This window comes from Fukomys damarensis, unplaced genomic scaffold, assembly GCF_012274545.1.
Source record: "Fukomys damarensis isolate Sample0158 unplaced genomic scaffold, DMR_v1.0_HiC HiC_scaffold_7, whole genome shotgun sequence".
NCBI classification, from domain to species: domain Eukaryota; kingdom Metazoa; phylum Chordata; class Mammalia; order Rodentia; family Bathyergidae; genus Fukomys; species Fukomys damarensis.
Genome location: NW_022900919.1, coordinates 5588295 through 5607482, shown reverse-complemented (window position 1 = coordinate 5607482; position 19188 = coordinate 5588295). Strand labels below are relative to the sequence as shown.

The 19188-nt window shown below is 44.9% G+C and overlaps 1 protein-coding gene across 1 annotated transcript in view; it reads right to left on the bottom strand.

Annotated features, from left to right (window-relative positions):
- The window catches only part of Trpm1 (transient receptor potential cation channel subfamily M member 1), a 96256-nt gene extending 79218 nt beyond the window's left edge, over positions 1 to 17038 (bottom strand). The window contains exon 1 of the mRNA XM_010638223.1: positions 16977 to 17038. The gene's annotated coding sequence lies outside the window, so the exon portion shown is untranslated. The remainder of the gene's footprint in view (positions 1 to 16976) is intronic.
- Positions 17039 to 19188: the final 2150 nt, after the last annotated feature.

Genomic DNA, 19188 nt, shown 5'->3' with positions numbered 1-19188 from the left:
CTGTGCTTTTTAAAAGGATTATTTAATAAGGCCATAAAAAGAAGGAAATTCATTAACTCATTAATTTTGTGGTTTCAGTAGGAGATGCAGAATTTTTCTTTAATTTATTCATTGTCCATATTGTATTTTCTTCTAAAGTAAATAGCTTATTTTAAAAGAGAAGAAAAAGAAACCTACCTCCAGGGTTGCTCACTCAGTATGAGGAAGTCCCCAAATCCAGGGTCTCTCCAATCCCAGCAGGCTCTATAGTCCATAATTGCACTCAGGGTATTTTTTGCTCTGTTGCTAACATTACTGTTGTGTATTTTAAGCTGTGTTTGCAAGTAATGGAATCAGAGGATATGTTTCTAATGCCAAATAGTAGTTTTAATGAAAAGATCACAAAAATAGAGTCTTAGAATTCAAACAGTAGGTTTTGCCAAAATTTTCTGGGTTTTACAGTTAAAATATAAGCCCATGCCTATTTGTTTTTGGAATTTTTGTTGGATTTATCATTAGGTGACTCAAGGTCCAAGGACACGAGATAATATCTTCGTTCAAAGTGATGCCGACCAGATGCCAGGAACACCTGTCCAACTGTTGCCTACCAGGCTGACCTTACCACAGATAAAAGGATTAGTGACTTTTCGGGAGAATGCAGGGTGTTGTCACCCCCTAAGTGCAAATACAGTTGTTCAAAAGTGTCAACACAGTATTGATTCCAGGTCCCCAGTAGATGCCAAAATAATGTAGTGTTCGCATAACGCCTGTGCACATTCTCCCATATACTTTAAATGGTCTCTAAATTATTTATAGTAAAAATACAATGCAAATGCTATGTAAGTAGTTGTCATACTGAATTATTTAGGGATCGATGACGAAGAAAAAGAGTGTATCCACGTTCAGCGCAGATGCAACCTAAGCACACAGAACATGAATGAGGGTCAAGATGAACAATGACAAACAAGAGAGATTCGAATCTGTGACATGATGGGTCCTAGAGCAGGGTGAGCCTCACATCACTTCGGCAGACTCAGTGTAGTACTTGGCTGCCAAAAATTCAACTTTTGCTTTTTGAAACTTTAAAACATATTTTCCACCCGAAGTGGGTTGAATACGTGGATATGAAAGGGTGAGGGGTACTTGGAGAGCAGAGAGGGTGGTGAGGTCATCATCCAGCCCCAGCTGTGACAGCACCAGCTGAGCATAGAGCTCCAGCAAAATCACCTTCCTGTTTAGGCGTCAGACTGCTCTGCTCCCCTTTTACACGCTAACATGTAAACAAGCCGGGCAGGCACCACTACACAAGCTGCACTCTGCACATGTGAGTAGCCTTCTATACCTCAAAAGATAGGACGCAGCGGTGGCCCCGGCTCTTTGGGACCATGCTTTTGAGGAAGGTGCTTACTTACCAGGGATGTGCTTACTCTGAAAATTCAGGAAGCCACTAGTTTCTGGATTCCGCAATCTGAGCCATTCTTACAGACTTCTCTTTCCAGGCAGACCTGTGTCTGCAGGTGTCAGCTTAGAATTACCATGTCTTCCAGACTGGGCCCCAGGAGCTGAGTGTAGTCAGCTGTCCTCCATGCCTCCTCTCTGTAGGGCCCAGCTTCTTTGTTCTTCATCCCTTGTTTCTGGAAAGGGGTCTGCAGATCCTATAGTACCAAAAATCAACCTACTATAGTTTGGATCTTCAATGTTCCCTCAAAGATCCATGTGCTAAAGGCTTGGTCTCCAAGATGGCACTGCTAGAAGGTGGTGGAATCTTTGAGAGATGGGTCTACTGGTAGGAGTGTAGGTGATAAGGGCGATGCCCCAGAAGGGTAGAGTGAGACCTCAGCCACAAGATGAGTGGCTTTGCTTGGCCACATGTTCCCACCATGATGTGCAGTCTTAGCACAGGTCCAAAGGTAGCTGGTCAACCAAGCACAGGCTGGAGTGTTCAAGGCTGATCCCAAACAATCCTCTTTTCTTTATAAATTAGCTCAGATATTTTGTTACTATTAAAGAAGGATGACTAACAAACAACCTGATCTACAGCACAGAGGACACAAATAGGCATTTCTCCAAAGAAGATACACAAATGGCCAATAATTATATGAAAAAATGCTCAACATCACTAATAATTAGAGAAATACAAACCCAAACCACAATGAAGTAACACCTTGCACCCACTAGGATATTCTAGGAAAAATAAAAAACCAACAAAAAATAATTGTAGGAGAGAATGCAGAGAAAATGAAAAGCTTGATTATTGCTGGTGGGAATGTGAAATGGTACCACTCCTGTGGAAACTGGTATGGTGTTTCTTCAAAAATAAATATATATAATATAACTTGCATATAATCCAACAGTTTAGCATAGTATATACCCAGAAGAATTAAAAGCAGATTTTGAAAAGATACCTGTACACCTGTATTCATAGCAGCATTATTCACAGTAGCCAAAAGGCAGAGGCAAGCCAAGAATTCATCAGTGGCTGAGTGGATAAACACGATATGGTCTACTCCTACAACAGAAGGAAGGGAATTCCGATGCAGGCCACAGCATGGGTGAACCTAGAGGACATTGTGTTATAAGCCAGTCAGTCATAGGGCAGATCTTGGGTCATTCCAGCTACACGATGTATTTAGAGCCATCAAATGAATAGAGAAAGAAAGTAGAATGAAGGTTGCTAGGGGTTGGGAGAGGAGAAACGTTGAGTTGTTCAATGGGTTCAGAGTTTCAGTTTTGCAAGATGAAAATAATTCTCGAGATTGGTTGCACAATGATGTGAATGTACGTAACACTGCTGAGCTACACACTTAAAAATGGCTACTGTGGCTGGGTGGGGAAGCACATGCCTACTTGGGAGGTGTATGCTGGGAGGCTGAGGCAGGAGCACAGGAGGACTGCAAGCTTGAGCCCAGCCTGGTCAACTTAATAACTTACAAAGACCCGACCTCAAAATGAAAGTAAGGACCTGGGATCTGGCTCAGGGCGAAGGCCCTGGGTTCAATCCCTATTAATGGGGAGTAGGGGGCATTTAGACAGTAAATTTTATGTTCTGTGTATTTTACCACAGTTAAAAATTAAGAAAATTAAAAATTTAAATTTGATTTTTCAATTTTTAAGATTTCAGACCTGGAACCAAGGAACATGTATTTTAACAAGCCCCACAATGATTTGGAGCCATAATTGGTGTGAGATCCACTGCGCACCCATGCCCAGCTTTTGGTGGTCTGTTGGGGACTTTTCAAGCAATGCCTTTCCAGGAACTGCAAGGTCACAGTGTTGGGGGACAGTCAGAGGCAAGGACTGTGATAGCAGCCACACAAGGACAGGGGCGCAAAAGTCTGTGATTGCCAGTGTGGCTTGGCTGTGACGAACTGAGTTCCCTGAGCTTTCCCAGGTGATGGGCAGGGCTAGGGTTGGGGTAAGGCCACTAAGGCATCCATCTCGGGATGCCAAAAATTAAGCAGTGAAGATAAATAACATTTAATGCTATTATTTTATTTTATTTTATTTTTATTATTATTTTTGATACTGGTGATGGAACTTGGGTCCTTGTGTTTGTGAGGCAGGCAGCGGAACCACTGAGCTAAACTCCCGGCCTAATGCTGTCATTTTTTAAAAATCAAAATGAATGCAAAAAATCCATGGCGAAGATATTAAAATTTTGAGGGAAGGTTTTTGGTTTCATGACTTTGCGTTGCTGTACATTAGGAACAGTCCTTTCCAATCAGCTGCCAGTTCTCGGGTCAAGCAGCCAGTGAGCCCCCGCTAGGAGGTTTCTGAGGGCTGGAGGAAGTGAGCCAACACATTGGGCAGGGGAACCTTTATCTGCAGTCATGGGTTTTGATTACAGAACTCCTTAACGTTTCCTTCTTGCTCGATCACGGGAAGGCATTTTGCTAAGTGCATGTGTATGTGACAGTGGGAAGGCCCACACTGAAGGGCACATTCCAGGACAGTGGCGGACAGGGGCTGGGATCGGCCCAAGAGTCACCTAGGTTCTGTAAAGTCAGGAGGCACAGGTGCTGGAGATGCCAAGGGCCCAGGCCTGGCTGCCCCAGGGAAGATCGACGGCAAGGCCAGGGACGCTTGAGATCCAAGGCTCTGAATTTAATGACTTCTTCAAGCCTGGAATGTGACTTGTGACAGCTGATCTCTTTTTCCCTTAAGAGGTGCACTAAACATACACTAGCTTTGAGGAGCCAGAGTGCTATCAGACGCACTTCTGCTCGCCCTGTGAGTGACAGAGCACTGTGCTGCGAGGCCTACAGGAAGCTGACGTGACTCAGGGCAGAGGGCTCGCAAGGGGTGGCCTGGAGCACAAGGGTGGAGGTGAAGGGTGATTCCGTGGGATGTGGGGAGTAGCGGTGGGTATTGTGTGTGTGTGTGTGTGTGTGTGTGTGTGTGTGTGTGTGTCTTCTTTCTTTTCTTAAAATGGAGAACACAAACAATCCACCCTACACAAATATTTGCTCAGTGAAACAAATCAGGAATACAGTCAGCTCTCTGGGACTGTGCGGTTTGCATGCATGGATTCGGCCAACCTCAGACAGAACATACTGTTTTTTAAATCACATCTGTACCGAATACATACAGGCTTTTTTAAATGGCATTTCCTCCTAAACAGCGCAATATCACAATTATTTACAGTGTGTTCACATTGTATTAGATAATTTAAAGTCATCTAGAGATCACGGGAAGGTATGCGCAGCAGGTATTGGTAAATACTGAGCCTTTTATACAAGGTCCTACAGCACCCAAGGATTCTTGTATCAAGGAGGGCACTGGACCAACACCTGAGGACACTGAGGAAAACCAAATATACTGGTACTCTGATCTTGGCTAAAAAGTGATTCCTGATCTTTCCCTCTGCAGGCCTCGTCTCCAGCTGCAACCTGTGTTCACAGAGGGGCATGAGTCCTTCCAAAGGTTCCTTCTGCTTATTCAAACACACATACTTTGGTAAAGAACTTTTAAAAAATAAAACTTTAGCAATATGTGCAGACATTTGGATTTTTTTAAATGTTGAGACCATTCTTACTACTTATATTCTTCCTTTTTAAAATTAATATATGCTTGTATATACATAATAAATAAATTCATCATGGGGAATCGGTAAACATTCAGAACATATCACATCTTTCTCCTTTTTCCTTCTCCTCCCTCTCCCCTCCGTCCAATCTCCTCCCATCTCCAGATCCCTTTCCCACCTTCACAGTCTATCTCCCTGTTTCCTATCATCTTTCATGTTTTGAGCCATTGCCTAAGAGCTGCCTCACCCTTTAAACCAGCTGCTATAGGGGATGAGTCATTGCAGGCTGGCAAAGGTTTAGTTCCAAAGCCCTGAATTTGCAAGGACCATTCCCCATATGGTGGTACTGGGTGGTCTTATTTTCCTGGCCTGATTCTTTGGGGTAGCATCAATGTGAGACCATATCTGGAAAAAAAACTTCCCAGTGGGCCTGGCTGATACCTGAAAATTTTTCTATGGCTTTCTTTGGGACAAGGCTTTGATGGTAACCCTTAAAGTATAAGTAAATAAATAAATAATGTGATTGAGCCAGGTGTGGTGGTGCACGCCTGTAATCCCAGCACTCTGGAGGCTGAGGCAGGAGGATTGCTGTGAGTTCGAGACCAGCCTGGGCTACATAGTGAGTTCTAGGTCAGTCTGGGCTACATAGTGAGTTCCAGGTCAATCTCAACTAAGGAATGAGACTGTGTCTCAAAAAACCAAAAAGAAAAAAAAAAAAGAAAAAGTGGTAGAAAGAGGATTTGGGATCCGCTAGATTTGACATTTATCTATATGACTATGACCAATTTAATTCTCCGAGCCTTGCTTAGCCTATTTGTAACATGAGGTAATCATGCTGATAAGACATGATTTTTGTAAGGATTACTTATAATTAAGTGTGCAAAATGTAGAGAGAGCCCAATGACTAGAAGAGATTAGTACTCCGTGAATAGTTTTCAGATTTCTTATATAGGCCTCAACTGATAAAAGAGGACAAAATTTCAGCTTCCATTGCAAACCAAAGTCTGTCAGGTAGGTGGGGTAGATGCTGAGCACGTTCCCTCCAATTCCTTGTCCATGGCTGAAGATGAAGGAGGATGTGGGGCGGATGGAGCTGAGAGTCAAGCCCTGGCCTGGTTAGCTGTCCCTGAAACTGGGGACACCCTGCAGAGACGGACATTTCCTTCCGGCTCTAATAGCTCAGTCCTCAGTCCTCACAAGGTCAATCTTGGTTTGTATTTTGCCAAGGCTTTTGCAAACTCCACAGAACTAGATTTTGAAGTCAATGACTGACCATATATACAACTGTGGTCCCAGATTATAATGGAGCTTGGGAACTTTCTATCACCTGCTAAGGTCGTGGCCATTGTAACACTGTAGGGGAACCCATTACTCACACCTTGTGGTGATGCTGACATGAACTCTGTACTGCATCGCCACCCTTGTAAGAACACAGCACATACCTTTATGTTTGATAATGGTAATAAACAACCATGTTCCTGGTTCATGTATTTCCTATACCATGCTTTTAATTAGTATTTAGAGTATTCTTTCTACCTATTCAAAAAAGTCTATTGTAAAATGTACGCTGTGTTAAGCATCAACAGCTTCATACACCTTGTGTGTACTGCTTCTATCTACTGAGTCATTTTCTCTCCTGTTCAATTGCAACTTTTGTGGCTTGGGTCATCGTGGCCCTAGGAATACGCCTAGCCTTGGTGTGTAGAAGTGAATAGCATAAGTACATTCTATGATCTTTGCACAATGACAAAATTGACCAGCGATGCATTTCTGAGACCATGTCCTTGTCGTAGAGTGATACACCACTGTCTTTGCCCACTCTGACCCGTGAGAGTAGCCCACATTAAGTGGGTCCCTGGGACTGCTGGGACCAGGGCACCCGCATTAACTCGGTCTCACCTCTCCTATTTCAGCACTTACTCAGCAGATCGGTCAGATTATAGTAATTGAGTCCAAGGGACAGAGACCCATGCTGGGGCTGTCTGAGAAAGAGGTGGGGCAGTGGCTATAATGGGCTCTCCCAAAGGGAGCAGTCCTGCAGCGCAGGGGCTCTTCTGGTAGTCAGGGATTAGGGTAGGTGACATGTGGAGCTGGGTAGGGGCTGGCTGGTCAGCTCACTCTGCAGTGACCAGTGACTAAGGACCGGGTTCTGGGCTGCTCATGTATTTATAGGCAGACATTTCCACACACAATTAGATGCTTCCGGATGGGTAGGGACCACCATGAAGGTAGTGCAGAGGAAGAGGGCAGGAGGAGAAACAAGCATTTCTGTCTGGAAGGCTGGGAAGGCCCTGAGGGGAAAGGTGGGCAAAGAGAGGGCATTTGCTTTAGCCACTGTGAAATGAAGAGAACGGTGAGGGCAGGAGCCACAGGAAAGATGTCTTCAATGCGAGAACAGCAGGAACATGGCAGGCTGGGTTCCAGGCTACTGCGGTGGTCACTGTGACTGCCCCACAGACTCGGGCATAGAGCGAGGCGAGTGGCGTGGTCCACAGACACCGTGAGCTCCCCCATTGAGCTATGACAGGTGGGGAAACTGAGGCTGTGAATGGTGATGGCTTTGGCCAGCACCAAGGAAGGAGGCAGGGTGACGAGGTGGAGCTACCAGCCCTAGCCGGCCACATGCTCTGGCAGGGGAGTCTGACTCACACCCATAGCCCTATCTGTCACCACGCAGTTGTCTCCTCTGGCAGATTCGAAAGATTTTCTGCAGAATGGGCATTTGCCGTTGAGCTCTTTCCATTAAAGAGAACATGACTGGCACTGTCTCAGGGCTTACAGCAGGCACATGCCCCATCACCTGGGGAATCCCCCCACCGAAGTTGACCCCAATAAACCCGTGTATCAGGAGACCTGTGTTATCAGCAGGACCAGGCATAACAGCTCCAGGGAGAGCAGCCTAGATGCCCAGCTGTGGTACAGTCTATAAGTGCCTTATATTCACATAGGCAACAATGAAAATAGACAAACTACAACTATCACACGGATCATTCTCAAAACATAACACAGACACTTGGGAGGCTGAGGCAGGAGGATCGCTGTGAGTTCGAGACCAACCCCGGGCTACATGGTGAGTTCCTGCTCGCTCAGTCTCAACGGCATAGTGAGACCTTGTCTCAAAACAAAAACAAAAACAAACAACAAAAAACATAACACAGAGCAGAAGAAACAAATCACCGAAGATGCATACAATGTGATTCCATCTATTCTGAGTTCAAATGCCAATGAAGATGAACAACATTTGCTTGGGGATACAGTGCAAGTGTAAAGTGAAATAGGAAGGAAAGCCACCAAAGAATCCACAAAACATCCACTGGATGTTTTAGCAAACGGGACAAGATACAAGATCAATACACAAAAATGAATACCCAAAAAGGAAACTAGGAATATAATGCCATTTATAATAGCATTACAAATCTAAAAGGAGTTTTTTTCTTTTTTTCTCTGGTACCAGCAATCAAACTCAGGACCTTGCACTTGTCAGGCAACTTCAGTGCCACTGAGCTAAATTCCCAGTCCGCTAACAGTAAATTTAACCAATGAGGTAAAAAAATCTTACAGTGAAAATTATAAGACATTGCTGAAAAAAATTAAAATGACATGAATGAATGGAAAGATATCTTGTGTTCATGGTGGAAGAATTAATATGGGAATTTAAGCTAAGATGCCAATTCTACCAAAGCAATTCACAAATTCAATGCAATCTGAATGACCTATTTTGCAGAAATGGAAAAGCTGATTCTCAAATTCATAAGGAATTGCAAATGACCAAATGCACCGTGCAGTATAAAGACAGACCTATAGACTTATAGACAAGTCAGAGAGGATTTTGAGTTTAGAAATAAAGCTATATATCTATGGTCAATTGATTTTCAATCGTGGTGGAAAAGACCATGTTTTCAACTAATGGTGCTCAGAAAACTGATACCCACATGCAAAAAAATGGATTGGACCTCTACCTCAAAGTACCTACAAAATAACTCAAAATGAATCAAACCTAAATGTTTTTTTTTTAAAGCTAAAATCATAAAACTCTTAGAAGAAAGGATTGGGGTAAATTTTCATAACTTTGGATTTGGCAATGGTTTCAAAAATATGACACCAAAAGCATGAACAACAAAAGAAAAAATAGATAAATTCAACTTCATTAAAATAAAACACTGTTCGCAAAAATGAATCTACAAATACCATGAAGAAAGTGGAAAGGCAGTCTATAGAACAGGAGAAAATAGTTGCAAATCATATATCTGACAAGTGTATGGAGAACTCTTACAGTTCAATAACAAAAATAAGACAACTCAGTCAAAATAAGCAAAGGACGTGAATGGACAATTGGCTGACAGAGACATACACATGACCAACAGGCAAATAAAAAGATGCTCGGCATCATTATTGATTAGGTAATTGTAAATTAAAACCACAGTGTGGTACAAATATACCCCTACTAGTATGGCCATGATATCTTTCTTCCACATTCCCCTTCCCCACCCTGCCAAAACAAAAAAATGACAAATTGACAAGGTGAAACAGGAAGAAAAAGGCTAAAGGTGTAGGGGAAGTGGGAAGGGTAAGGGAAAGGTAATAAGGGGAAAAATATGAGAAAATGAAAAAATGGAAATAAAGTATTTGTAAATAGGGGAGGGAGGAGGGGGTGAAGGGAGGGCAGAGGTAAAGGGAAAAAATGAGAACCAAGACCTGTCATGTAAAGGTGCAAGATCCCAGTGATGAAAGTAACTGCACTGTGCCCCTAAAATGTACCGATAAACTCAATGAGAAGAAAAATAACAAACATTGGCACGGAAGTGGGGAACTGGCACCCCACATAGATGGTGGAAATGCAGAACAGTGCCGCTAGTTTGAAAAGCAGTCGGACAGTTCTTCAAAAAGTTAAATGCGTACATAACTGCCACATGACCCCGCAGTTATTCTGCTCTGTGCATATTCAAAGAGCTGAAAACAGAGGCTCAAACAGGTACGTGTTCACACTACCGCTATTCACAACAGCTGCATGGTGGGAACGGCTGAAATGTCCATTAGTGAGCGGATGAACTTGTAAACAAATCGTGGAATATATATATACCATGGCATATTATCCAGTCGTTAAAATGCATGACAGCCCTTGGGAACATCACTCGTTAGTGAATAAAGCCAGGGGCAAGATGGTAGATATTGCAGGGTTTTGTTTAGATGAAATGTCCAGAACAGAGTGAATCTGCAGAGGCAAAGCGCAGACGAATGTTTGCCAGGGCTGAGGGGAAGTGACAGAGGGAGGAATCATTAACAGGCTGGGATGTTTCTTTACAGTGACGGAAGTGTTTTGCATCGAGGTGCTTACACAGTCTGCGGCTGTACAGAATACCGCCGAGTCGTTCACTTCAGAACCATTCTGTTTCATAGGCGTTTCACCGCCAAAAGAATTTTAAATTAAAGCTACGTAAACTTCAGAACTAGAAACACAAAATATAAAGTAAAACAAAGGACGAAGCATTAAGAAGTCAGGCAGCAGTGTATCCGGGAGGCGAGGGAGGAAGTGTGAGGGGACCAGGGTCTGCGGGGGAGCACACAAGGGTCTGCTTCCTCCCTGTTTGTTCCTGAAACTGAACGCTGGCCTTTAATGCCCCAGTCATGCCCCAGGGCCAGGATACAGCCTGAGAAATGTGCAGCTAGGCAATTTTGTCATCTTGCCCACATCAGCGTGTACTTCCAAAAATACTACCCAGAGGAAAGTGCCGCTGGCATAACAGAATAATGTTTTAATAGGTAGAAAGAGATAAAACACTCTGAATACACTGAACATTACAACATAGTAAGTACCTGAAGGGGTAACATCGTCATCATCATCACCCCTTACTCCGGCCAGGGCTGTGTGTGCTGAGCAGTGTAGCACATTACAGCACTGTCGCATTTCGATGGCTGCGGCGGCAGCACTAGGCAACAGGACCCTTTAGCTTCCTTTCAACTGTATGGGACCACTCATAGATATGGGGACTGCCAAGGACTGAAATGTCCTCATGGGGCACATGACTGTGTCTAAACGTTTTATTTTACAATAATTTTTGGAAAGAATTAACAAAAGGAGAAAGAGACACAGAATCACATGACCTAGAACCAGTGAGTGTCCCATCTGCCTTGCTCCTTGTTACCTGCTCCTCCCAGACTCTCTGAGGCCCTGGGAAGGGATTTCAACAGGGATCCCAAGGCCCCTCAACAGCTCCCCTTCCAGGCTGGACCAGTGTTAGCCAGTTCACTTATTCAGAAGGCCAAGTACTCGGGAAAGAAGGCCTGTCTTTATTGCCCTGGTGCCTGGTCTGGTCCTTGAGGCTGGTTAGCTCCGTGCTGCAAGAGAGACCAGAGGCCCAGGGCCAGCCTCCTATGCTCCCACAGGGGCACCTTCTCCTCTCAGTGCTCTGTCCTTCACCACCCCTCCAGGTCTCGGGGTCCTCTCTAAAGGGTCCCAGAGCGCCGGAAGTTGCCCCACTGTGTGCCCCAGCACCAGACCTGTGAAGTGCTAGGACCTCCTGGTCCCTCATTAGTCACCATTGTGGACTGGCTAACCAATTGTAATGTACGAAGTATAAGATAATTCAGCAATTAAATAGAGTAACACAGAGCTATCAGTTCTGAAAAGTATAAACATTCCTGTTGTTAATGGAAAAACAAGGTATATCACAAGATCTTCCTGGTAATCTCCCTGATGCCAAAAGGGCTAGCGCTAACCTATCCAGCATGGTAGGCCCCATTACACGTGGCTATTTGGCACCTGAAATGCTGTCTGTTTTGAGATACACTGGGAGCAAAGGTGGAAGACAGAATTCTACCATTCACCATGTCTAAATGAGAGCTCCTTAGAGGTGCTTGACAGGATTTCAAAGACTCGATATTAAAAAAAAAAAAGGATTATAAAATACCTCATGGATAAGTGTTTATTATTCACTACAGTTTGATATGATGATATTTTTGATACATTTAATAAAGTATGGAATTAAAGTAAATTTTACTATTGACAATATGGCTACTGTACAATTTAGAGTTAGGTTGGTGGCTTACATGCTATTTCCATTGGGTAGCAGTGGCCCACAGTGATACTTACCAGACCACTAAGCCTGGAGAGTAGTGCAGGAGGACTGTGGACTTGGGGGGGGGGTGAACAGAGTGATCTGTCTGACTTCACAACTTCACACATTCAGTATTACTTCTGCGGTCATTAACAAACACCTGGGTGGTTACGATCCCTGACCCATGTGTTTCCTACACCAACATGCTGGAGGAATCTGCCTGTCCCAGAAAAGCCCATGGCATGAACAGAAGCTTCCTGCCATGAGTAAGATCTTTACCTTGAGATATAGTAAGGATTGCCAACCCCTGGGGAACAGATATGGGACAGATGTGTTGCACTGAGTGTGGAGGACACATGTGCTTGCTGTGTTCACAGAGGGGGCAGGCCAGGCGTGCTGGAAACCAGAAGGCGGGGCTGTGCACAGCAATAAGAAGGGCTTGGCAGGCAAGGGGGGAAAGTCTAGTGGCTGACCTTGGTCCTTCAAGTAATCGCCAGCATGGTGAATGCATTATTTTCACCTGCATAGCAACTGAAGACAATTTTCTGAAAAACATCAATGAGGCAGATGCTAATAGGTACTGTGTTAGTTTTCTTCTTGCTGAGGCAAAATACCTGACACTCAAAGTTAAATGGGGGAAAGGTTTATTTAGCTCACAGTTTGTAAAGTTTTCAGTCCACAGTATCCTGGCTCCAAGGCAGGGTGGATGGCAAACAGGCATCACAGAGAATGAACAACATAGCATGCACAAGTAGCAAAAGTAACAAGGGAACCTTAACAGTGTCTTTCTGCCCTTTTTATCTCATCCAGACTACTAGTGCCAAACCAATCAGTGTACTAGTTTAGTAATCACGCACCCTTAATCTTAGCATCACACACTTTAGATTCAGCCACCTCTGACAAAGTCACATGTGGCTGCATGAGGCTTTGGTGGGACATCTATGCCCAAACCATAACATTTCACCCCTGGTGCGCCAAAGACTCATGGACACTCCTTCACAAAAAAGGCATTTAGTCCATCTCTAAGAGTTGCCAAAGTCTTAACAGTTTCAGCACTGCTGAAAAGTCCACGTCTAAATTCTCCTCTGAGATTTAAGGCAAATTCTTCGCTGCAAGTCCCTGTACAAACAAAAAGAAAGTTAAACACTTCCAACATCCAATGGCACAAGATAGACATTTCCATTCCAAAAGTTGCAAACAGGAATGGAAGAAAACCCAGCAGGACAAACATTAAATCCCACAATTCTACTTCCAGTATCCTCGGCAATCTGCAGCAATCTGTGGCAAGTTGTAAATTCCAAAGGGCTTGGGTGGCTCTGACCCTATGGCTCTGCCAGTGGTTGTGGCTCCCATGGTTCCTCTCTGGGGCTCACTCTGCTCCCTTCTTGCAGTTTTCCTAGGAAAATCCACATTCCTGGCTTCTCCAAACTTCTGGGGTCTCCACTGCTCCTTCGACTTCACACTCCCAGCCTCACACTCTGCCCTCTCCTGTGCACACTGCTTGCTCTCCCGGGCCTTCTTCTGAAATCTGGTGGAAGCCTGCCTGACCCCATGACTCTTGCATTCTGCATGCACCTAAAACCACTACCACATGGATAAGGCCAAGGTCTGCTGCCAGCCAAAGCAGTACTCAGGCTTCCTTCTCTCTTGGACACAGGAGTCCAGTGCCTATCAGCCAAATTCTGAGAAACAACTTCCTTAGGCCACCACCATTCTGCAACATGTTGCTCTGGGGCTTTCTTCTCAAAGCAAAGACTATCACTTTTGCAATTTTGAGGCTGCAAAGGGTGGAATCCTGCTGCTTCTAGTGATGCCCTCTGGCCATCTTTTCTATTCTCCTGTTCCTTCTCAAGATCCCCTCTATTCTATCTTTGCAAGATGAAATATTACTGGAGCTTCCTTTCTGGCAAAACTCAAAACATTTTCTTTTTCTTTTTTATTTTTTTGGTACCGGGGATTGAACTAGGGTCCTTGTGCTTGCAAGGCAGGCCACCAAACTGCTGAGCTAAATCCCCGGCTCAAAACATTTTAAATAAATTCTCTTTGGTCTTGATTCTCAACATGTCTGACTCAAAACACTCAAGTGTAGCCATGCCACTACTTCAACATTAGACTGCCTTGAAATTTCTTCTGTCCGATTAATTAATCCACTATCCTCAATCAGTCTCAGGCAAAGTCTCTGAACACGAGATAAATGTAGAAAAACTTTCTGTCAAGGCACAGACACATCTTCTGGAGTCCAGCAACCAATGCAATCCTTCTTCCCAGCAGAAACTTCCTGAGCCTGGTCTTTATTGGCTTTCCGGTCTTCTGAACTCTGGCCAGAATCACCCATAGAGCCTAATAAATTTCAGCTCTACTTTTTCATCTGGCATCTCCAAAGCTTTATCTAACGCTTTCCCTTCCCCCAAGCCAGTTCCAAAGGCTCTTGAGCTACATAGCCAGGTAATGTCACAGCTACAACCCTGCTCCTGGTACCAAAATCTGTGTTAGTTACTTTCTCATTACTGAGACAAAATACCTGACACTCAAAGTTAAAGGGGAGAGACTTATTTAGCTCACAGTTTATAGAGGTTTCAGTCTACAATGTGTTGGCTCCAAGGCAAGGTGGATGGCATACAGGCACCACAAAGGAGAAACAACATAGCATGCACAAATAGCAAAAGCAACAAGGGAACCTTCACAGCACCTTTCTGCTCCTTTTATCTTATTCAGACTACTGGGATAGGGGAGTTCCAAACCAGTCAGTACACTGGTTTAGTAATTACATGCCCTTAATCTTGCATCACACACTCTAGACTCAGCCACCTCTGAAAAAAGCCACCTATGACCACATGAGGCTTTGGGGCTATCTAGACCCAAACCATAACAGCTATGCTCTACAGGAGAACCTGCAGAAATTTGCTCCTGTGTGAGGTGTGTCTGGGACAAGGCATCAGTTTCTTGGACCCTGGCTGCTTCCAGTGGATGCTGTGGTTCATTCACCTAGTGCCAAGTCTAACACCAGAACTAGAAAAAGAGGGATACAACAGGTGCCACCTGGTCAGTTCCCTGGGAAAAGCCCTGACAACATGTCTCTGACTACCACTTTTTAATGGAAGATTTCAGACACTGAATTCCATTAACCTCTAGGTTTCGGAAGGCACTGGGGATTGAAACCCATTATAGCCCTGGCTGAGGGTTTCCATTCTTTCAGGTCCAGAATACACACACATACACACACGGTTATAGAACATCTTGAACAATTTTACCACCAAAGCACAAAAGAAGTTTCTTTTTTTAATCTAATGCCCTAAGTAAGGAGACTTTAGATTATTTAAAAATCTGTTTATTTCCTTTCACTTAGCTCAGAATGAGGATAACTAGCAACTTCAGATGACCACGTGTCATTTCACTTCTTCTACTACTTATTAACTTTGCAAAGCAAATAAATGAGGTTACAAAGAGCCAAGCCAAACAAAATTCTAAACTTCTAGAAAATAACCAAGCAAACATATAATTACAGCAAACACATTCAACATGAGTTTAAGTTTCCAGCGACATTTTCCGGGGCCTAAAATAAGCTGTGGAGAGTGGCCAGTTTATGCTACAAATATAATTGCAAATGCCATGAATTAAAACTGCTGCTAGACAGTTCACAAAATGTTTTTCGGTGAGCACTGCCAGAGATTTGCTCCAAATCAAACCCATATTGTTAAGTCCACTCATCCAGAGGTGGACTCCCTTCTCCTTCCTCCCTAATTATTTAATTCAGTCAGAGAAAGTTTCTTTTGTCTTCCTTCTCCCCAGCTTCATTTTTATTTCCTATTCCTTGTCAACCCAAGTACAATTCTTGCAAATATTATCATTCTCCTTTACCTCCTCCATCGTGTAGCAAATTTCGCTAAGGTTTAGAAAAAGATGTATTATTTCAGTTTCAAAATATATTGTTTGGTCTCATCTTTTCTTGTTATAGAAAATTATTGAGGAAGAAAATGCACCAAATTATACAAAAGAGCTTACTCATAAGGCCTCCATCTTAAAATAACAACTGGTTACATTTCCATGTATTTCTAAGATTTTTTCTATGGATAAATAAGACATGTACATGAAATGGCATAGAATACGACCATTCTTTACCTCATCATTACACTTTTTCCCCTGTCATTTAAAATGTGATTCATTCTATTATTTCACCCTGTGGACAGATGATTTATGAGCCCATCCTCTAGTGTTGGGCAGGTGGGTCGTTCACGGTGCTGCTCTGTAGTAAACCATGCTATCTAATTTTTGGCTTGCCTTCAGGATTATTTCCTTAGGATGGATTCCTAGACAAGCAATCGCTAGTCTTTAGCACTAGTTGCTGAAATGCCCACCAGAAACCATTTCACATTCCCACTGGCAGAGAGAGGGAATACTAATCTCCCTCCACAGCCCAGGGCAATATATCCAATCTTTCCTCTAAGGCTTTAATAATTAAACTAAAGCCTGATAAAGGCTTACAGGTGCAAACTGCCACCCCATGCACTTCAGTGTTTGGGGGTTCCTCAAGAAGATGCAAATTTCCCAGAAAAAGGGAATGGAGCAGAAAGGCTAAGAAACGACAGGCAGGGAGACTGAGCCCTGCAGCAGGGACTTCTGAGCAGATCTCAAGGACCTCGTTTAGAAACTGGTCCTCGGGGAAGCTCAGAGTATTTTCACTGTTCAGTGACTGCTAACACAGCGCTGTCCCCTCAAGCCAATCAATCTGGCAGACGGACTCTGTTGATAGCTTTTGGAATCCAGGCTGAACACAGATCCAACACCCATTCCCATAAGACCCTGTCCAGCCAGACTTTGCAAGACTGGACCAAGAGCCCCAGGAAGCAAGTTCTGCATCTAAACGTGAGAGTGCCTGAGTGTACCCACACCTGAGCTTACCAGCAATCTCAACTTACTTGCCATCACAGTGGAGTAGGAAGGGTGCAGCCTGGGCTCCTCCAGCCTCCTTGTGAAGCGGAGAGGCAGGAAGCTGCATGAGGGGGGTCTGCCCTTTAAGAGGAGCAACCCACATGAGAAGCATGTGAGCACTGGTCCTGGTCCTCATGATCCCTGTGAGGCAATGGCCCCATGACCTGGCTCCCAGGCCAGAAAAGGAAACTGGGAGCCCAAGCTCCAGGCCACCCAGTGTGGGATCTCACAGATGCAGCCTTGGGACCCAAGGGAGATGGGCAGCTGGAACGCTCCCTTTGAAGTGGCTCCCTCACTGCCCCTGCACCCGGCTGGACCTTTCCCTGCTAGAAATGTCAGCCTGGTCTACAAAATTGAGACAATTGGACATAATCATCCTTTCAGAAGCACCACATCAGGCGGCCAGTGCCCGTGCCCTGGTGAGCCAGGAAAGAGGCACATGATACTAATTATTGCTAATCCTTTTCTAAGTCATCTGAGGTTGGTCCAGTGGTCCAGGTGAACCCAGCCACAAATGCAGCGTGAGTCCCGCATGACTTTCATTCCCATCTGGGGGCTTCTAATCCTGTCTCTTTTGGCAGCACCTGACAGGTACCCACAGTTATCAAAAACTGCCACAGTGGGAGCTTTTGGGATTTGCTATAAGAATGTGCATGCTTATTCCAGCTTTCAGTGAACTTTCTCAGCCTTGCTGCATGAAAAACACCTAAATCCTGAAATAATATCTGCAGAGTCCTGGCCTCCCCCCTTCTGCCTTTATGTGTGTCCTGGGCATGGGGTCCCTCTCACCTCATAGAGGAGCCAGTGGTGGTGCAGACAGCTGGGGCTCAGGGCTGTTAGGGATGCTCCCATTGTACAGTTGAGGACAACGAGGCTTACAAGTGGCGGATTTGCCCAGAAAGCACGTGAGCTGTACCAGGACTGGCTCAGGCCGCCATGTTGATCCCCCCAGAGGAGTGTGGTCAGAGTCTGGAGCCACTTTGCAGCCCCTAAGTTGCAGGAGGTCCTACCTGGGCCCGGCAGGCATTGGGGGCTCAGGAAGTCTCTGAACTCTCCGTGGATGTGATATTGTGCACATGGCCAAGCCATTTACTAGGGTGAGAAACTGGGCCTTCTCTTCTATGAGAGTCTCCCAGGTCTGTGTCCACCAAAGGGCGACAGTCTTGTCCAAACAGTGTGAGTACAGAAGGAGGAGATGGGGAGCTAAGCTTGGCTTCCTATATGCCGCACCTGGTTGTATGTGTTGGCGGGAGACATGGTGGGGGTGGCAGTGCCTGCACAGCAGCGGCTCTGGCCCAGCTCCTGGCTTGCCATTCTTGGCAACTGGTGTTTGGCTCCAGAGACTTGAGAGAATCGCAGCTTTAGCAGGAGTCCTTCCAGGGGCAGACAGATGGTCAGACAGCCCTCGTTCTGCCAGTACAGTTGAGGCAGAGTTTGGATGCAGTGTTCTCCTGGGGTATCAAGAACCATCCTGGGAGTGGCCGGGAAGACCTCACTGGAGGTAAAGCCAGTTGCTGGTCCCGTCCTAGCTGAAAAGCATAGGAGCTTGGTGGTACACAGTTTGGATCTAGAAGGTCCCAAGTCCTAGCCCATGACGTACTGGGAGGTGGTGGAGGAAGAGGAGCCTAGTGGAGGAAATGACATACTGGAGATAAGCCCTGGAAGGGGATATCGGGACCCCCACTCCTCTTCCTTCTTCTCTCTTTATTTCCCGCCCTTAGGTGAGCAGTGTGGCCTCTGCCATGATGCGCTGCCTTGCTATAGGCCCAAAAGCAATGGACTAACCGACCATGGACTGAAGTCTCTGAAACCATGAGCCAAGACAAACCTTTCCTCCTCATAAGTTCATCATCTCAAGTATTTTGTCACAGTAACAGAAGGTAACCAACATGACAATCTGGTTCAATGACTACCCCAACCGTGGCAGCCTCCAGCCAGTGGGCCTTCCCTAAACAAGCCAGCTCTTTCTTGGGGTCATATAATAAGGGAGAAGAGCAGCCCCAGCTTTCTCAAAGAGAACAGCTTCCTCCCTAGGTCCAGCTCTGTGAAGCTTTAAAGTGAGATCTGCTATACCAAAAGCCATGTGTGGCTACTGAGCACTCAAAGTGTACATCTGACCCAAAGCATGTTTTCAGCAGAAGATAAACACAGGATCGCCAGGACTTGGGATGATAATTTTACATTGATTGCTTAGTGAAG